This window comes from Lactuca serriola, chromosome 3 (assembly GCF_051521515.1).
Source record: "Lactuca serriola cultivar US96UC23 chromosome 3, Lser_US96UC23_V15, whole genome shotgun sequence".
Classification (NCBI taxonomy): domain Eukaryota; kingdom Viridiplantae; phylum Streptophyta; class Magnoliopsida; order Asterales; family Asteraceae; genus Lactuca; species Lactuca serriola.
Window position 1 is genome coordinate 251,108,944 of NC_136410.1, and position 18,934 is coordinate 251,127,877.

Consider the following 18,934-nt stretch of genomic DNA (forward strand, 5'->3'; position numbering starts at 1 on the left):
GATAATGGTTTACATCCAACAATATATTAAAACTAATAAATTAACTATAATATGTTAGAAGTTAATAAACATAATTTTATAAGTAGAATTAAAGATATTATTTTAATACTGCAATTTAGTTTATATATGAATACACTTTAGATTTGATATTTATTTAACCTAATTACCAAATTATAATTATTATTATAAAGAAATTGAAAAGTCATGAGAGTTTCAAATGAATATGGTGAAAGGAAAAATGAATGGAGGTTTCAAATGCATGAGATTCAAGAAAAAATGCTAGCTTTATAAGTATATATATATATATATATATATATATATATATATATATATATATATATATATATATATATATATATATATATATATATATATATATATATCAGGGGCGGAACACGACCATTATAACCGGAGGGGCCAAAATAAAGATTGGGTAAATTAAAATGTTATAATTATACTGGTATTTTGTTTTCTATAAAGATTATATTAATTATCTTTTAAATGAGGTTGATATTTATATGTGTTTTGTGAATATTTAACAAAATAGAATCTATTAAATACATTGGAATTATACATCATGGATTGACCGATACGAGTGAAATGAAAAATTCAATTCATTCAACTAAAGAATTTTGAATTTTAATATTAAGAGCATACGGTATGGGTGGGTGTTATGACACAAAAAAATTGCCACCTCACCATGACATATCACCTTTAACACCACACCATTTAGATAAAAAATAATGTTCAATGTTATAACGTGTGTTACGAAATAGAGAGAAAGAGAGAGATAGAGTAAAGAAAGAAATCTTATTGGTGGAAAATGGCGTTTTGTCTCGTTCTCGTCACAACGATGCATGCCACGACGAGAAGATACGAGAAGGGGGGGGGGGGTGTTCCCCCCGTTATCACGTCATCAAGGCATGTCCACGTCGGTAATAATGAGAACGAGAAGCCCCATACCGTGTGCTCTAAGGTATGTCAAGCTTACTTTATATTGGTTTTGTAAAGAATGTTACTAATGAGTTTTTTTAAAGATCTTTGGGTTATTGAAGAATTTCACAAAGATGTTGGGGGACTTGGGGTTGTTGAAAAATTTGACAAAAGTTTATAATAGAACAACCTGTTTTATGTTTAAAAAAACATTTATTAAGTTGAAAACCATTTTCTAAATACTAAAATTCCTAAATATTTCTAAGGGTATATTTTATATGTATTGAAAAATATACATACTTCATATACAAAACAAATTACTAGTATTTTAGAATAATAGTACCATTATCAACTATTTGTTTGTAAATTATTTTAGCAAAAATATATACGGTTAGTGCAATATGTATTCCTATATAAAATGATTATAAATTCAACAATAATACCAATAAACTGAAAACAAGTAGTAGAATAGAAAGTAAGAAAATATATTAATAAAGTAAAAATCGAGTACTTATTGGCTATTGTTTATTGGGTAGAGTGTTTTTCTTAGTTTTCTTTTTAAACCTATAAAAGTTGACATGTAAAGGAAAAAACGCCGATAATCAATTAACTCTATATTTTGAAATGAGGTTTTTCCTATTGACCAATTGGGTAAATCAGAGGGGAAGCTGGTAAAGCGACCATCGGGAGTGGCAAAGCGACGCTGGAGATAAGAAGCAACCACTGAGATGTGAAGCTTTGCCTGAGATCTAAAGCAACAACGGAGCAGCACCCACTGTTTAGTTTTTGCTCCGTTTTCTCACTTTTTCTTATTAATTCTATAGAATTTATCCTCTATGTAAGTAATTAGAAAGCCAAAAAACAGGGGGGCCATGGCCTCCCTGGCCCCTTAAGGGATCCGCCATTGATATATATATATATATATATATATATATATATATATATATATATATATATATATATATATATATATATATATATATATATATATATATATATCAACTTTCCCGGTATATATCGCCAAATCCTCCTTTTTAGCTCAAAATGAACGATTCTTTGTTCAGAGTCTTTCAAATTTGAGGAATGGAAAAGTCTGAAGAATTCATTTTTCTTTGTTCATATCTAGCAATTCAGTTTTCCCCACCACCCCTATCATTCTTATTTTGAATTTGAACCCCAAGTATGTTCCTCTTCATTCTTTTAGCATCTCTCCTTCTCTCTGACCTAAGTAGTCGCCGGTCACTCACCAAGGTCAGATAGTCATAACCCTTTCTACAAACCCGAACTTGTACCACCACTAAGGTCTCTATCCCTCGCTTTCAACCAAAGCTGTCACCTATCCATCATTATGACGGAAAACCTACGGCCGCCAACATCGCTCAGTGACTTCTCTCTTCCTCCACCTCCGTCTCTCTGAGAAACTCCATACCATCGTACGACCGTTCTCACTATCGTCACACATCGTGAAGTGGAAACCTACGTAGGTCACGATCTCTGTTCTCTATCTCACTCAATCCACACTCTTGGAAGAAGAACTGCAGTACCACCTCTGCTCGTCGCTTATTTGTGTATTGACACATCACAAATATCAGGTAAAGAACTTATGTTATACTCAACAAAATCCAACTAAACCGATGAGATCAGTTGAGGAGTTTGTATGTGTTTCAAAATTGAAGTTTTAGAAGTTGTGTCTGAAATTTATTTTGTTTTTATTTTTTACATCTGGTTGTGAAGTTTTTGAACAAATGAAATAACATGTAAGATTCTCCTTTTTTTTAATTTCTTTGCATCTTGAGTTTTTGGTTTCAATTTCAAATTTGATTTGATTATTTTGAATGGCAGGTTTCCAGTACTTGGATTTGCTTTAACTTATTTTATTTATTTATTTATTTATTGTGTTTTGGGGATTATTGTTTGTAAAATACGAAAAATGATATTGGTTTGATTTTTCTTGAGCTAAAGCCACAAATAATTTTTTCATAAAGTTATTGAAACTTTTGGGGATTTAAATATAGGTGCTACCCACATCGGTGAAACTTTTTGACTCCAATGAGCAAGCTATAAGAGTGGGTCTCTTTCAACATATTGATCAATTTGGGAAATTTTGGCTGCTTGGTTTTAGTGGTTTGGCTTCCCGTCGGAGCAACTCTAAAGAAGACATCATGAAATTAGGGGAAGTTCACAACACATGTCCTGATTTGTAATGCTTTAAGGTGAGTTGAATCTTGATTAGTGTATCCATAGAGAAAAAAGTTGCTTAACATAAGATTCATGATTTTAATGAAATAAATATTGTGGTAGGTTGAAATGGACATACGATGATGGTATGTGCGATGGGTCGGGTATTTGGTGATAATGAGCCTAGGTAGATCTCTTTTCTCTTTGATATAATGTTTTTAGGTTATATATGTTATATATGACATAAAAGATGGGAATGCTCTTCACTTAAGCTTATGTGTTTTCCGTATTTACATTGAAATAAAGAATGCATGTTTATATGTCATGTTCCAAAATAATTATGATTGTATCCAAATGCAATTGCGTGGTAATTGTAAGATGGGGCAATCTGTTGTAACATCTGATGATGGTGGATGGCTGTCTACATATGTTTTTGCTAATAAAGTTGACACCCATGCTTTGTAAGTTGTATGTTGCAGTGTTTATACCTTTCTTGGTATTTTGGTTCATGATGGTTTTAGTTGATATAATATATTACCTATAGGTATGTTTTAATTTGGGTGTGTTTGATGTTTTCGTTGTGTTTTTTCAATTAAGTATTTAAACTGGTGAAATCATAATAACAATATTTTGTACAGATCTAGTCAATATTATAACATTTAAAAACAACATATATGTTTAATTTGGATTTAGTATTCAATTTAAGTTATCCTTCTATTGTAACCATTTACATGGCTAATAACATCGCTCTTGGTAGATACATCTAAAGATCACGACAGCTGCTGACCAACGGTTCAATGAAATGACAACTCCTACAGATGATGAAAGTGAAACTCGAAGGTAACAAGTCACATTGTCGTTAGAACAAATTTGACAACAATATTTTTAGCTCATACAGATGATGAAAGTGAAACAACCAAAAAAACATCTACCTTGAAATTTTACAGATAATGTACATGGATTTTTTGCCAGTCAAGTTAGATACCAATAATGAATCTGGGTTGGTAAATGTCGTCTTATAAGGGTCTAAATCCGAAAATTTGTGTTAAATGGATTTTTCATAAGCCAAGTAAATAATGATTGTTGTTTTAATGGGTAAGATAACGAACCTTATGTAGAAGATTAACAATTTGATTGTTTGGATAGTTTGGGTTTAGTTATTGAGATGTTTGATTTTCAAGGGCATATTTGTCCAAACAATTAAGTGTAGTTATAGAGAAGTACTAAAGTTCAAATATTAACTGGTTTGAAATTTTGTGTAGGAGGAAGTGAAGTTCTTACTGTCTAAGGTTTCTTGTGGTCTTGAACTTGAAAGTATGGATGAAAGTATGTTCGGACTCTGCCAGAATGGATCCAAAAACCAGAATTGAAGGATTAGAGGACCCGAGAACCGGACCGGTATAAAGGAACCGCATCCGGTTCAGCTCCGGATATCAGACCGGGTAAAGTAACGTGGGTATGTAACCGGAAATGGGTAATTGAAACTGGTTTCGGGTTTTAGACCCGAATAGGCATGCATTTTTTTTCTAAGGGCCAGATGCAAGAAATAACAATACACTTTTGTTTTTTGTGTTTATAATAACCTGCTTTTGCTATCTTCCCTTGATGGGTGTAGGCTGTAACAGGTACTGATGGAGGAAAACAATGCGAATATGGTTTCGGTGAAGCTAGAGGTTTCCGACAATGAACACGGTTAGAACCAGTGAAGGTGTATAGTGCTGCCAGAAGTGGGTTGAGGTTTACGGTGATAGTCTACATCATGTATGAAGGTTAATTGGCAAGAGGTTCTAGAAGATGGCTGGAATGGATGTTTTCGGCTGGTGAAGACGATGATGCTCGGTGATGCAACATGTATTTTTTGGGTATTGATTCGTTATTTATGAAGATTTTTTTTGGGTGATGCAACATGTATTTTTCAGTGATGGTGTCGTGGTGGTTCACATCTTGTGTGTTGGTACATGGGAGTTTTACTACAAAAAAATACTCCTATCTATCCACTCTACTTTATACTGCTTTATTTATATTTGTGTATCACTCCATTGCTGCTAAAAATTTGCATGCAGTTTTTTTAGTCATTAACTACTCATTGTATTTGATTTTTTTCTTTTGTTTAGTATTAGAACTCAGAGACAAGGATCGTTTGGAGACAATGATCATGGATGATGTGGTGTAAAGTGCAAAGCTTGTATGTGTTTTGAGAACCGATAGCAACAAATTAATCAACTATTCATTTGCATCTTTTGAGTTGTTAGCATGATAACAAATTGGTGGGATTATGTGACAACCCGAAATTTCTATCTTATACATCCATTCAATTCAATCAATGTCAGACTCGTTTCTACTATCTTTTAGCACTGTTTAGGGTCTGTTTGAGTGTTATAAGCCTAGTACCTTCAAGAATGAATGCTAGGAAGTGTATTTTAGAATGTTGTGTGCAACATACAAGCCGGAAACTCCATTCATAAGGAGTTTACGACCGTAAACTAGAGTTTACAGCCGTAAACACCTCCTTGGCCGTAAACTCATGTCCATATATGAGTTTTACCTTCATTTCTAGTCATTTCTTACACTTCCAAGCCTAGATTTCGGATTCTCTCTTAACTATCATCAAGATTTTCACCTTGATCTTCAAAAGAGTAAGCATTTCTTCCATGTTATTAGATGTTATTCTTCTTAATCTAGTAGCACACTTTTATTTCATCCATGAAATTCATCTTTTGGGTTAGATCTTCAATAACACCAAGAACACACACTAATTCTTGGACCTTAAATACCCCCTTCAAGCTTCAAAACATAAGTAATCTTCCATATACTAGTTATTATATAGAAGCTTTTCACATACACCCTTGAAAACAATCATTTTCCCAAGAACAATGAGAGTTTACGGCCATGAGCATCTCCCTTGGCCGTAAATAGGGGTGTAAACGAGCCGAGCCGAGCCCGAGCTCGGCTCGTTTAATTTTGAAGAAGCTCGAGCTCGATTCGAGCCTTAAAATGAAGTTCGAGCTCAGCTCGTGAACAATTTAGTGAGCTCGCGAGCCTAAACGAGCCTATATATATATACACTCACACACACACACGTATATATATATATATATATATATATATATATATATATATATATATATATATATATATATATATAGGCTCGTTTAGGCTCATTTAAGCTTGCGAGCCCAGTAGCTGAAGCTCGGATCGAGCTCGTTTAATAAACGAGCCTCATATTTGGGATCGAGCTCGACTCGGGCTCGTTTAATTCGATCTCGAGTCGAGCTTTTAACGAGTCGATCCTGAGTAGCTCGCAAGTAGCTCGGCTCACTTACACCCCTAGCCGTAAACCCTTGTTAAGGTTCCTATTTTGGCCATAAACTCTTCTTAAGGTTAGGAATGGGTCAAGACACACTTCCTTGAGGATGAATAGGACATAAAACACTCTTTGGCATATGTATTCATGAGTGTACGACCATAAATTCTTAGGGCCATAAACCCTATGGCCGTAAACACATTGGGTCGTAAACATCATGGTCGTGAACACCATGTGTGGCCGTAAACTCCCTTTATGTGCAATCACATGTGATTGTAACACTTCCATTCAAGTGTTTCCTAGTCCCTAAGATGTTTCCTTGCATGATTAGTTGTATAAACACTAATTATATACATATATGTATCATTATATGCTTTATAGGATCCGTTTGTGCCCGAGATTTCAGTTAGCACTTAGCATCCTACAATCGATCTTACATTCGCATCACTCACTACAGGTGAGTTCATACCCCTTAACTTATCTTTTAAATGATTTTAAATGCTTTTATGGGGGAGAATACAAGTAGAAACATTATAGCTGTTATATCAATCACATGTGATGAATAGCTATCATACAAGTGGATTTTCTTATACATCAAACTGTTTTATCAAGCAAACTCTTCAAAACATTATATAAACTGATATCAAGTCATCTTTTACCATTCAAATGGTTAAAACTCTTTATTAAACTCTTTTAAACTTATTTATATTGTCAAAATCATGTCTATATAGATATAGTTATATAAATAAGATTGAAAGGAATTAGGACTGATAACTTACTTTATTTCCTATTCCTTGTTTGGTTGTGGACTTAGGGTATACGGTTATTTGTCCGAGTGTTGTTTGAATCTTAGTTATGAATTATGTATATATGCATAGATATAAAAGTTCTTACATCAGTTCAGAACCTTTGGGCAGCAAAGGTGTACAAACATACTCAGTCATTGAAACAACATTACTAGTAACTATAATAGGTATAATTTAGAGATTTAATACTCACTAATTCTAGTACAATGAAACATACAAGTATCATTTCATTCATGATTCAATACAAACTTACTATTATAAGAAACAGAAAGAACATACTATGATGAGAAACTAAGAGAACATACACTACACTATAAAAGAGAACATACTATACACTAGAACAGATAGAACATACAATGCACTAGAACATACTATACAAACACTAGAATACTATAACTGTTGGGTCAAAAATATGGTTTATACTTTACTTTTATAGAAAAATGTATTTTGTGTCTTGGACCGTAAACAACTTGGTGTTTACGGCTGTATACGTGTTTACGGCTGTGTTTACGGCCGTAAACCCATTTACGGACCATGTTCTCCGGCCCATGTTCCCCTTGTATATATATAGGTGTTAGGGGTGAGGAGTACTGATTGATGGAACAATAGAGAGCGTACGGCCAAGAGAGAAGAAGAGAGGAACTTTAGTGTGTGTTAGTGTGTGTGAATCTTGTGTAAGAAACTTAATTCATATCATCAATACATTCAAGATTCAACATATTCTTCTTCTCCTTCTCTTCTATTTGATCTGACATCATCCATTTGATTGGGATTCCGCACCATCAAAAGGATTTGATTGATACACGGGCAAATTAGGGACTTACAATTGGTATCAGAGCAAGGTTGTATCAATCAATTTTGTCAGATTTGGAGCATTATTTGATCTTATTTTCGAAAGATTCTTGCGTTTTAGGATAGATCTCTAAAAAATAAGGGGGTTTTGTTCTTCGTGTTTTTCATAAAAAAAGGTTTTTAATCGAGTTTTGGAGCTTTAAAGTCGAAAAATCAGTGTTTTCGGTCGAAACCTGCGAGGGTGTGGTGGAGTTTGCGGTCGACGGCTAGGGTTTCGGAGTTCACGGCCCGAAGTTCACGGTCCTGAGTTTTCGGCCCGAAGTTCACGGCCTCGGTTTGCGGCCGGTATTCGTACCTCGCACCAGATCCTCGCCTCGCACCTCGGTCCTCGTCCTCGCTTCGCAGCAGCAACCTTCGCATATAAAAAAATAAGAAGCAAAAGTAGAGGTTTCGAGGTTAGAACTCAGGACCTCTGGTTCACCAAGCAGCGCTACTTCCAACTCCTCTAGGCCATGACTTGATAATCTCCTTCCGAATTTAATTCATAAAGCGTCTTTTTCGCTTCAAGTTTTGCATTTTGACACTTTTAACCCCAAAGCTTAATTTCTTTTAATTTTAAATTTTTTTTCCTCCATAATAAATAAATAAATAAAAATAATAAATAAATAATAATAATAAATAAAAATAGTTTTTAATTTTTGACTTTTATTTTTGACTTTTGTCTTCAAAAATTGACTTTTGACTTTCAAGTTTGGTCTTTGACTTTAAACTTTGACTTTCTCGTATGACTTTTAAATTTTCAAATTTAGCTTTTCGGTTTGACTTTTTCAAGTTTGACTTTTAAGTTTGGTTTTTTTTTTAAATTTTACTTTTACGTTTGACTTTTTCAAATTTGACTTTTGATTTTGATTTTTTTTAAATTTGACTTTTTAGAAAAAGGGTATTTTCAAATTTGACGTTTAAGTTTTATCTTAGTTTCGAGTTGTGCTTTTAATGACTTTTGAGGTCAACAAGGGAATTGAAAACATGAAAGAGAGTTGTCAGGATATGTTGAGACAAAATTTCAACATTTTCGATTATATCCCTGGAGACACCCTCGAAACTCAGTTGCAGCGATTTACTACACTTAATACTGAGATGAATATAGCTGGGATCTTCTTGTCTAAGTTTGAGATAAACAAAAAGCTACTGAATTCACTTCTGAAATCGTGGGATATAAACGTGGCTATCGTCAAGAAGACAAAAGATCTCAATCATCTTAGTCTTGCTGATGTAATTGAAGAACTTGATGCTTTGAAGTTTAGAAAAACAATGAGTTCTGAAAACATTCCGTTCACTGAAGTTACATGTACTCCAGCTTGTGAAACTACGATTAAATTTCTTGGGGAACAAATTGATTTATTAAAAAGAGAAGTTGAGGACATGAGATATGAAGGATATCAACTCAGGAAAGGACAGAAACCCATGAAGGTTGAATTAGAAGCAAAAACCAAGGACTTTAGGAAACTTCAGGAAGAGTATAGCAACAAGTGTGAAAATTATGACTATATTAAGAGACAACTTGCTGCTTTAACTGAAGAACTTGACACTTTGAAAATTAAGTGTGGAAAAACAGACGTTAGTTTCAAAAATTATACTGCGTCAAATCAGACAACCGAGTCATTATTTGAAACCCAATTAAAATTCAAGGATAATCATAACAAGGGTCTAGGGTATGATAGTGTTCCTCCACCTTTCAATCATAACTACACATCCATCCCTATGACACAGGAAGAAATTGACAGGGAGGCACATCTTCAATATGGAAAATCAGCTGGATTTGTGTCAGGAGGTATTCAAGTTGAAAATACTAATGCTTCTACTTTATGTGCAGGTAAAGTAGCAGAAGATGAGAACAAGGAGAAAACCATTGAACAATCCAACATCTCCTTGAACTCAGAATCTGTTGCTTCAAATTCTGTTATTCCTAACAAACCTGCCGTTGAGAAATATAGGCCACCAATTCCAGTGAAACAGAGTGCCTATTGCAAGTGTGCATCTGGGATCAATAAGAGACAAGACATGGATACGCCACCAGGGGCGGGAAGAAATAACTTTATAGTGAAGAAAAAGACATGTTTTCACTGCGGAACACCTGGACAAATTGCCAGAAATTGTCCTAATCGCGCGTACGTTCCCTACTACGCACAAGGATGGCAAAACGCGCCAAGTGGGAGATTTTTCAAAAGAAACCCCTCAAGGTCACGTTCAGACAATGCCGACTGGAATGCCATGAAGGCCAAGAATTCAACTCCCAAGGCCAAGCATCCAACTCCCAAGGTCAAGCATCCAACTTCGAAGAACAAGAAAGGAATGCTGGCCCAGAAGTCTAGTTCAAGAGATGCTCCTATGAAGCCAATACCGGTTAGGTCAAAGCCATCTCGGCAGCCGGCTTCAAGTTCCAAATCAAGTGCCGAGGCACCCATCAGATCGAACAAGAAATAGGTTAAACCCGAATATAGATGGGTACGAAAGGTGAAAACTCCCAAATCGTCTAATGAATCTAATATTTCACCGCCTTCTGTTTGTGATAAGCAGGATATGTCATGGGAGAGAGTACCCAACATTGATGACAAAGGTCGGCCCAGTTTCAAAATGGACTGGGTTCCAATGACTAACTAATCTCGCTTTGTGTCGGAGCAGCTATGGAGGCATACCATCAGATTTCGGTTTGTTGGTAGTGCCTGTTCCAGGCACATGATAGGAGGCATCTCTAAACTGTACAACACTCAGAATTTTGTTTAAGAGTATGTGTCCTTTGCGGGAAGGGAAGAAAGGAAGGGACAACACATGGGGTTTGTGCTTAATGACATGAAGAATTTTTGGATCTGTTCTGAGATTACGCGTGCTGTTCTCAGACCTTCTGGATGCAAATTCAATCGGTGACTTACGGTTTGAGTTTTCTTCTCTATAGTCCTGAGTTTTTCTTAAGCTGATTCGCTTTAAAGACTAATGTTTGTTTTAGGATATTTTAAATTTGTGCATTTACTTTCGTTTCTCTCATATGCACAAATTTAGGGGGAGAAATAAAACCAAAACAAAAATTAGAAAATTTCAAAAAAAAATCCAAAAACATTAGAAAATCAAAAAATAAAAAAAAATATGTTGGTTATGAAATGTGCTTGCAGGAGATGTTTTGGGAAATGAAAGCAAGTGATAAAGGGCAATCTGAATCTGCGTAACGTACCTAAATTGAATTGTCTATGTTCTATGCTCGATGCGCTGGTAGGCATGAAAGATTTTAAATAGACTTGACTAAGGATAGTTGAACTTAATAAATTTAAGGACTTGACAAACTTTAACCTAGTTAGATCCGTTTAGCCTGACATCACGACGCTCAGATAGGTTGAGCAGGGATGGGAATCTACTGGTCACACTAAAGAACCTGTATCTAGAACTGTGGATTCACTTTTCCTCGATGTGCGGATTCTATCCTTAATTCCGGTTGGATGGGGTGACTGGGGAATTCCGATAAATTAGGTCTATAGAATGTTATTTTCTTTCTTTCTGTCTGTTATTCATATGTTGTCTCCTCCGCGTGATCGAGAGATCCGACCTAGACTGTAACATATGCAACTTTATCTCTCTGCATCTTCTATCTATGCAATTCTTTCCATCTGTTAGCCATATACTGTCTCTTCTGCGTGACTCAAAATCCGACCTGGTACACAGTATATGCAACGTTCTCTTCTCAATCCCTCTGAAACTTCAGTTAGCCATATGTTTCATCCTTTGCGTGATTGGAAGAGATCCGACCTGGATGTACAACATATGCATTCTAAATCTATCTTCTCTCTTAATAAGTGTCTGCTCACCCGGTGTAAGAAGTATTTTGGAAGTCCTTGATGGCTGGGGCATGCCAGGGTGCAGGAAACACGTTCTAGTATAATTAAAGTTGAAGACATACAGGTTGTTTGTAGATCTCATTGCTCAATTTAGGTGGACAACAATATCCCTGGTCGTAGTCAGTTAAATGGTCATAAGAAAAATTTATTTAAGAATTAGGGCCAATCATGATAATAAAATTATAATCATCTATATGTATGTGTATCATGTCATTGGTAAATTGTCCAAAATATTGTCACAAATTTTTCGTGTTTAAGTGGACCACAATACTGGCGATCGATCAGACGAAGATGTGAAGATAAGGGTACCGACAATTGGAATAAGGCTTTCCAACAACTTCGATCCCAAATCACTCTTAAAGTTAGCTATTATTTTTGTTTTTGTTTAGTTTGTTCATAGTGTTCTTCTAATTTAAATGTAAGGAGGAAAATTAAAAAAAAAACAAACAAAAATCAGAAAATTCAAAATAAAAAATAGTGTTGTTTCTGTTTTATTTTTTGTTCAGAAAATATGAAAAACCCAAAAATATTGTGTGCTAAATTTTCTTTTAGTTTTGTTTTTTCTTGAAAAGTGAATTTAGGTGAAGATGAAACTCATGGAGTTTGTGTCGAAAATTTCTGAGCCAAAGCTTCATCCGTGATCATCGAAGAATTCTCATTCGAAGGAGCAAGAAATGAAGATTATTCTTTCAACATTCAATCCTTCCACCCCAGAAGCAAGGTTAAGCAAAAATTGAAGATTGTGTGACGGATTGCATTGAAGCCTCCTCAATCAGTCTGTTGCTATCGTTGTACTTGCAAAAGTGATCCAGAAGATTTGTTCTCTCTGATGTTCTCTCTAAAGATTCTCAAGCTGAAAGCTCCATCTTTCAAGAATCAATACAAGAAGCCTCCTCACCCAATGTGCGTTCAGAGTCAAATCCTGAAGAAAAGCTCAAGTGCTCAAGATGAAGTCATTCATTGAAGATTCATCAAGTACATCTTGAAGTTGTGAAGAATTTGAAGATAAATGCTGAAGCCAATCTCCCAGTGAAGATTAACAAGAAAAGGCAGCTACTTTTTAGGGGGAGCTTGTTGGGTCATTTAAGAAAAGAAAGCTATAAACCAAGGGGGGGATTGTTGGGTCAAAAATATGGTTTATACTTTACTTTTCTAGAAAAATGTATTTTTGTGTCCTGGACCGTAAACAACTTGGTGTTTACGGCCGTAAACCCATTTACGGCCCATGTTCCCCTTGTATATATAGGTGTTAGGGGTGAGGAGTACTGATTGATGGAACAATAGAGAGTGTACGGCCAAGAGAGAAGAAGATAGGAACTTTAGTGTGTGTTAGTGTGTGTGAATCTTGTGTAAGGAACTTAATTCATATCATCAATACATTCAAGATTCAACATATTCTTCTTCTCTTTTTCTTCTATTTGATATGACATCATCCGTTTGATTGGGATTCCGCACCATCAAACAGATCTGATTGATACACGGGCAAATTAGAGACTTGCAATAACATTAATGTGAGCCACTACTTCATGGCATGGCAATCTATTGTTGTGTCCCGTTTTGTAACCAGAGTCTCCTGGAGGGAGTGCGTGAATTTGTGTATAGATCTATACGAGACTGACCGTCCTACACCTTGCTGCTAGCTACAGTGGGACTTACAGGTCTACAGGTGATGAATGTTATACCATTTCGACGTCTTCGAGCATTGTGTTTTACTAGTCGATCAAGTATGGTTACAATCATATCAGATTTTACCTTAATTAACAAACTGGTTTAAGGTAGTTACTACATTGGTAGTTACTTATATACAATAATACAATACATCATTATTTTCCCATTGCATTCACATTGTGATCTTCTCACATAAACGGTAATGTAAACTATATTTTGGTAATGATAGTCACACTTGGGAAAGATACACACTTTTACAAACAAACAACATACAGAACATTCGGGCCTTGGTAGAAGGCTACTTTTTAGTAGAAAATATAGGATTTTCTAGGAGATACAAACATTTACAAACACGTACAAACGTTTACATCAAATATTTTCATACAAACAATGACACTAAAATACTTATGAACTCACCAGCTTTATTGCTGATCTACTCTTTCAAAATAACTTGTATTCTCAGGTCACCAGTAGACAGGTACCGATGACCAGGTTTTTAAGAAGACAAAGCTTTCAAGACTTGTCTTTATTTTGATTATTCATTTTTGGTGTCTTATAAACTATACACAGAACACACTTGTATTAAAATCATATTATTAATGCAATGGATTATGTTGTTGCTTGTTTACTATTATGCATTGTTGTGACACTGTACATGACGTCCTCCGCCCCATAATATTTCCGCCGTTCCGGTTTTGGGGTGCGACAGATTGGTATCAGAGCTTTGTTTATAGTGAATTGAGTATATCAACCCATAAAAGATATACAAACTATAAACACAAAGAGATTAAAATACTCTGACCAAGAGTTTATACTTTTAAATAATAAAATATTTAACCGAAGTATACATACCTGCATTCATACTAAAATCAGTGTCACTAGGACAGAATAAAAGTATTGCGGTTGTTGGACAACACAAGTAGGCTTGGGGGACATATAATCAGATCTGGGAGTGATATAGCCTGATCAACTATATCTTTCCGAGAAGTGATTATCATCTGCCTAGGAATGGTTGTGGTGTCGCAACAAGTCTAAAAAGTTACCAACACTACTATAATGAAAACATTAGAACATAACATAAACTTAAAATACTATAGGAGTATTTTGTGTTACTATAATTACTTATTTGGGAACTAAAGGTCTTTATTAGTAGGTCAATAGTTGCTAGGTGGATACGCTAAGGTTATATGTGACTAAGGTGTCATAGACTTAGAATCTATGATCTTTGCTTTATTTCCTGTTCCTTATTTGGTTGTGAATTTGGAGTTAGGGTCACTTATTCGATGGTCTATCCTATTTTGATTTCATGTAATTGGTATGCACTATGCAATTATTGAAGTAACTGATAACGATCATCTTATAATTATCTTAATTAGTACGTCTATTAATTAATTCTTTTACTCCTATTCTCGCGTAGATAATATGGCTGGATTCAATCTCCCTGGCGACCCGTACTTCCCCAACCAAGGCAATGATGGATGGCTTGATGACGAGCCAAAAGAGAATCATCCAATCCCTTTGGATGATGACTTCTTAGAGAACTTTCCGGAGGATTCTGACTCCAAGCCAAAAGTCAATGATTTGCCTTTGGTGGCTCCAATCCTGAATCCTAACCCTCGTTTGGCTTTTCAAGGCCTTACGCCTCTGTGGGCGGATACATGGAGTTAGGAGCAGGGTCAGCCTATGCCATACAATGGAGACCGAAGCTTCTACAACCTGAGCGAGGGAGGCTCAACAGACAGAGTCCTGCCAATTCTGGTCCGTAGGGTTGCTCGTAATGAAGAGCAGGGTAAGAAAACCATCCACCGAATCATGGAGGCTGATGCTAATGCGGCAGTTGGTACAATCCACATTCGTCGTCTGGAAGATGCTCGTGAGAGAGCTAAAAGAGACAATGAGGCTCTACAACAACAACTGGCTGCAACTCGGGCTAAAGTCATAGAGCTCCAGGTACGCCAAAGGGTTTATGAGCAACACCTCCTTCATGTGGAGTGTCATTTGTCTGACTTGAGGGTTCGCCCGAGGGGTACCCGTCGCCGGTAGAAGACGCTTTACCCGTCCTTTCTTTTGGTTTAAGGAATAGCCTTCGTATCTATGCTCTATGTAGCACTTGTCCCTGTAAATATTCCTATATATCTAGTACTGTTGTTAGGTCTCCATGCTGTCAAAATTTTCTTATTATGGTTTGAACTTTAACCGTAGGGTCCTTGCTATTTCTGTTAGGTCTCCTTTCAATTGCTTGTCCGCTACTTCTATTTTAAGTATCGCGCATTGTCCGGTGTCGAGTGTTTTGCTTTTGTAGTATTCGTAGTATTTGTTTTTTTCCTTCTCCGTCTGCTGTAGGGTTTTTTCTACGACATGTACTTCTCAACTGTGGCTCCTAGGATCGTGTCTAACGAATAGGCAGAATCTGCGGAGGAATGTCCCGAATGTCTAATCTGTTTTTCGTGGTTTCCATCATTACGCTCTTTATGGTTGTGGCGGCAGTAGGAGTTGGCCGATTCTCTATTTGATACATGTGTTTGCTACGACCTTCAAATTTGATTGTTTGCATTCTTCTCCTTCGACCCGTCGGAGGTATTTCTAGACCCTATATTTAAGCTCATCTCAAGATTTTAGTACTGTGGCTTGCATTTTTCTTGACAGGGGGCCTGGGAGTAGCTTGGGCGAAGATGCATGTGACTAAGAATTCTTCATGGCTTGGGATGCTTAAAGTTGGTAAGGTGAACCAGTCATAATATACTCAGATGGACTCTCCCTCCTTTTGCTTGCATTCCATGATCGAGTTGGCATCTCCTTTGACTTTTCTCAACTGCATGAAATTGTGGAGGAAGATGTCTCAATTGTTCGAAGCTGGAGATACTTCCCGGTCATAACGCCTTGAACCACTTACTGGCATTTCCTGATAGTTTGATCGGGAAGTAGGTATAAGTGAACCTCTTGTCCATCCGGAGCGATGTCATCGTCCATTCATAAGTGTCTATGTGTTCGTTGGGATCTGTTGTGCCATTATATTTTGGGATATTTGGGATCATGGATGAATGTGGTATTTCGTATCGTAGGACCTCGTGGCAAAATGTCGAGCTAATTCTTGGTACCTAGTCATACATGTATGGATATGCAGGTGCTCCACTGGCCATTGTGTGTTGCATGTGATAGGGGCTAGCGTACCAATGACCATATTCATAATGGTATATGTGGTTGTACCCTGACATTTGTGGCACCGTCCCAAATGATAATGCTAAAGATAATACTTAGATGACAAAGGAATCAAACGAAAAGAAGACAAATCAATATTGGAGGTAGCAATAGCATATACTTCAAGAACCTCCAAGACATACGTGTAACATCGTGATTTTTACCAATTTTTTTTCTTTTTAAAACAATTATTTAACAAAATATGTTAGCGGAAGACTTAGTTTTGTTTATCAAAACATTTTCAATACCACAACGTTACTTAAAAAATTCAAACATAATTCCAAACCATTAAACTGTAAACAAAAGTATTTTTAAAGTAAACAATCAAAAACGTGTCCAAGAGTGGTATCGCTAATATAAATCTACTACCCATTGGAACCCCTCTCACCAAGGCCAACCTTCTAAACTGCCTGTACCAATCATAAGACACAAAAGAGAAAAGATACAAGTGTCAGGCCCTGCTGAATGAGTTCATAAAGTTGCACATAAAACATACAAACCCCAAATGGGTCAATCATTCATTTTATGATGAAGCATAAAAATGATAGACAAATACCACTTAGAAAACAACCGCATATCATAATTATCCAACGACATATATGCCTATATGTTTAATCACAATTCTACCACATAACATATATGATCAATCAAATACCACATAAGCAACCGCATAGCATATAATTAATCACATTTCATATATAAGCAACCTTTAAATGTTCAACCTTTTATTAATAAGAAACCTTTGATATATATTCAACTTTTTAATATGCAACCAACCTTTTGTTACATGTTCAACCTTTTGTTAATAATCAACCTTTGTTATATATATTCAACCAACCGTTTGTTACATGTTCAACATTTTATTATATCTATCCAACCGATTGATAAAAAAGTGTCTCTTAGTACTACCTAACCCAAGAGAAACACCCCGTTCACTACTTGTGTGCACGGCCAGCCGAATGCTCTAAGTGGCTCATGACTTCCACCCGAAACACTAACCCCGTGACTCCACTTTCGCTACTCCGACTTTGCAAAGTACAAGTACCCCACGGTGTCGTTCAGGATCGGTACAAACGGTGCCAATTCCAACGATACACCTCCCGATTCCCACGTGATGTTTGCGCTGGCCACGAACGAGGGACCAACATCACTCCAGCCCACGAACAACGAAGTGCCCGCAAACCATGTGTCACACGGTCATCTAGAAAGATCGACAACTAATCACCGTTGTAGCTATAGCTCTTCCTATAGGTACTCTTTCAACCTAGTAGGCACCCTCAATGATTCAAATAAGGTTTTAGGCAAAGATCATGAACTACCCAAACCATCTACGTATAACCCCGCAATGTCATTTATAAATTAAGCAAGTCATATAATGTAAGGCCATCAAGAAATGGACCAAACGTTGTTCTCCCTTCTTAGCAATGTAAGGCTTAAAATCTTTTAACTCTTTAGATTCAGTAAGAGCTAATTGATCCCACAAATCAGACATAACAACATAGAAATCTTGAATGCTCTGGTCATTTTGTTGAAAAGCACGAATATCATATTGTAACTCATATTGTTTAGCAAAGTTGGACTAAGTATACAGTCTCTCCAAGTGATTCTAAACTTCCTTTGCTTTTTCATATTTAGCCAACTACATACCAATATACCGAGTAACAGACATATTAATCCAAGTAATGACCTTGGAGTTATCAGTCTCACAAGTATCAACCAACAAGTCGAAATTCTCAGCTTGAGGCACTGAGGGTTTGGCTTTAGTTCCAGTGACATAGCCCCACATATTCTGCCCACGAAGGAGGTTCTTTATAACATAACTTCAATACAAATAACTCTTTCCATCTAGACGAGGACTGATAAACTGAAGGGAATCATCCTTTCCAGTCATGTTAACAATGAATAAGTAACCACAATAACAGTATAGTAATATGAGAATGAAAGGAGTAACAAACCAGCAGAAGCAATCAATCGAACAACAAGAAATCGAACAACAACAACAACAAACGAATACCAACGAACAAAAGAATATCACCAACGAAGAAACATCAATCCACGCCACAGTTGGCTGCTACAAAGTCTTCTAACAACGTATCAACCCTACGCTCTTACGCCATGAAAACACCATTTTCGCTGGATCAGATCTTCCTTGATTCCTTCAAGGTTGATGA

General features: G+C 36.1%; 1 long non-coding RNA gene across 4 annotated transcripts; it reads left to right on the forward strand.

The window, feature by feature from the left end:
* Window positions 1-1,940: 1,940 nt before the first annotated feature.
* Window positions 1,941-5,350, forward strand: LOC145093869 (uncharacterized). 4 transcript variants are annotated; one of them, XR_013703122.1, is made up of 6 exons: window positions 1,941-2,525; window positions 2,949-3,146; window positions 3,235-3,298; window positions 3,869-3,951; window positions 4,374-4,973; window positions 5,226-5,350. It is a non-coding gene; the product is annotated as an uncharacterized LOC145093869 (long non-coding RNA). The 4 variants fall into 4 exon arrangements; XR_013703123.1 differs by having other exon boundaries at window positions 1,942-2,525; window positions 4,374-4,567; window positions 4,737-5,350; XR_013703121.1 differs by having other exon boundaries at window positions 1,944-2,525; window positions 4,374-4,567; window positions 4,727-5,350.
* The last annotated feature ends 13,584 nt before the right edge of the window (window positions 5,351-18,934 follow it).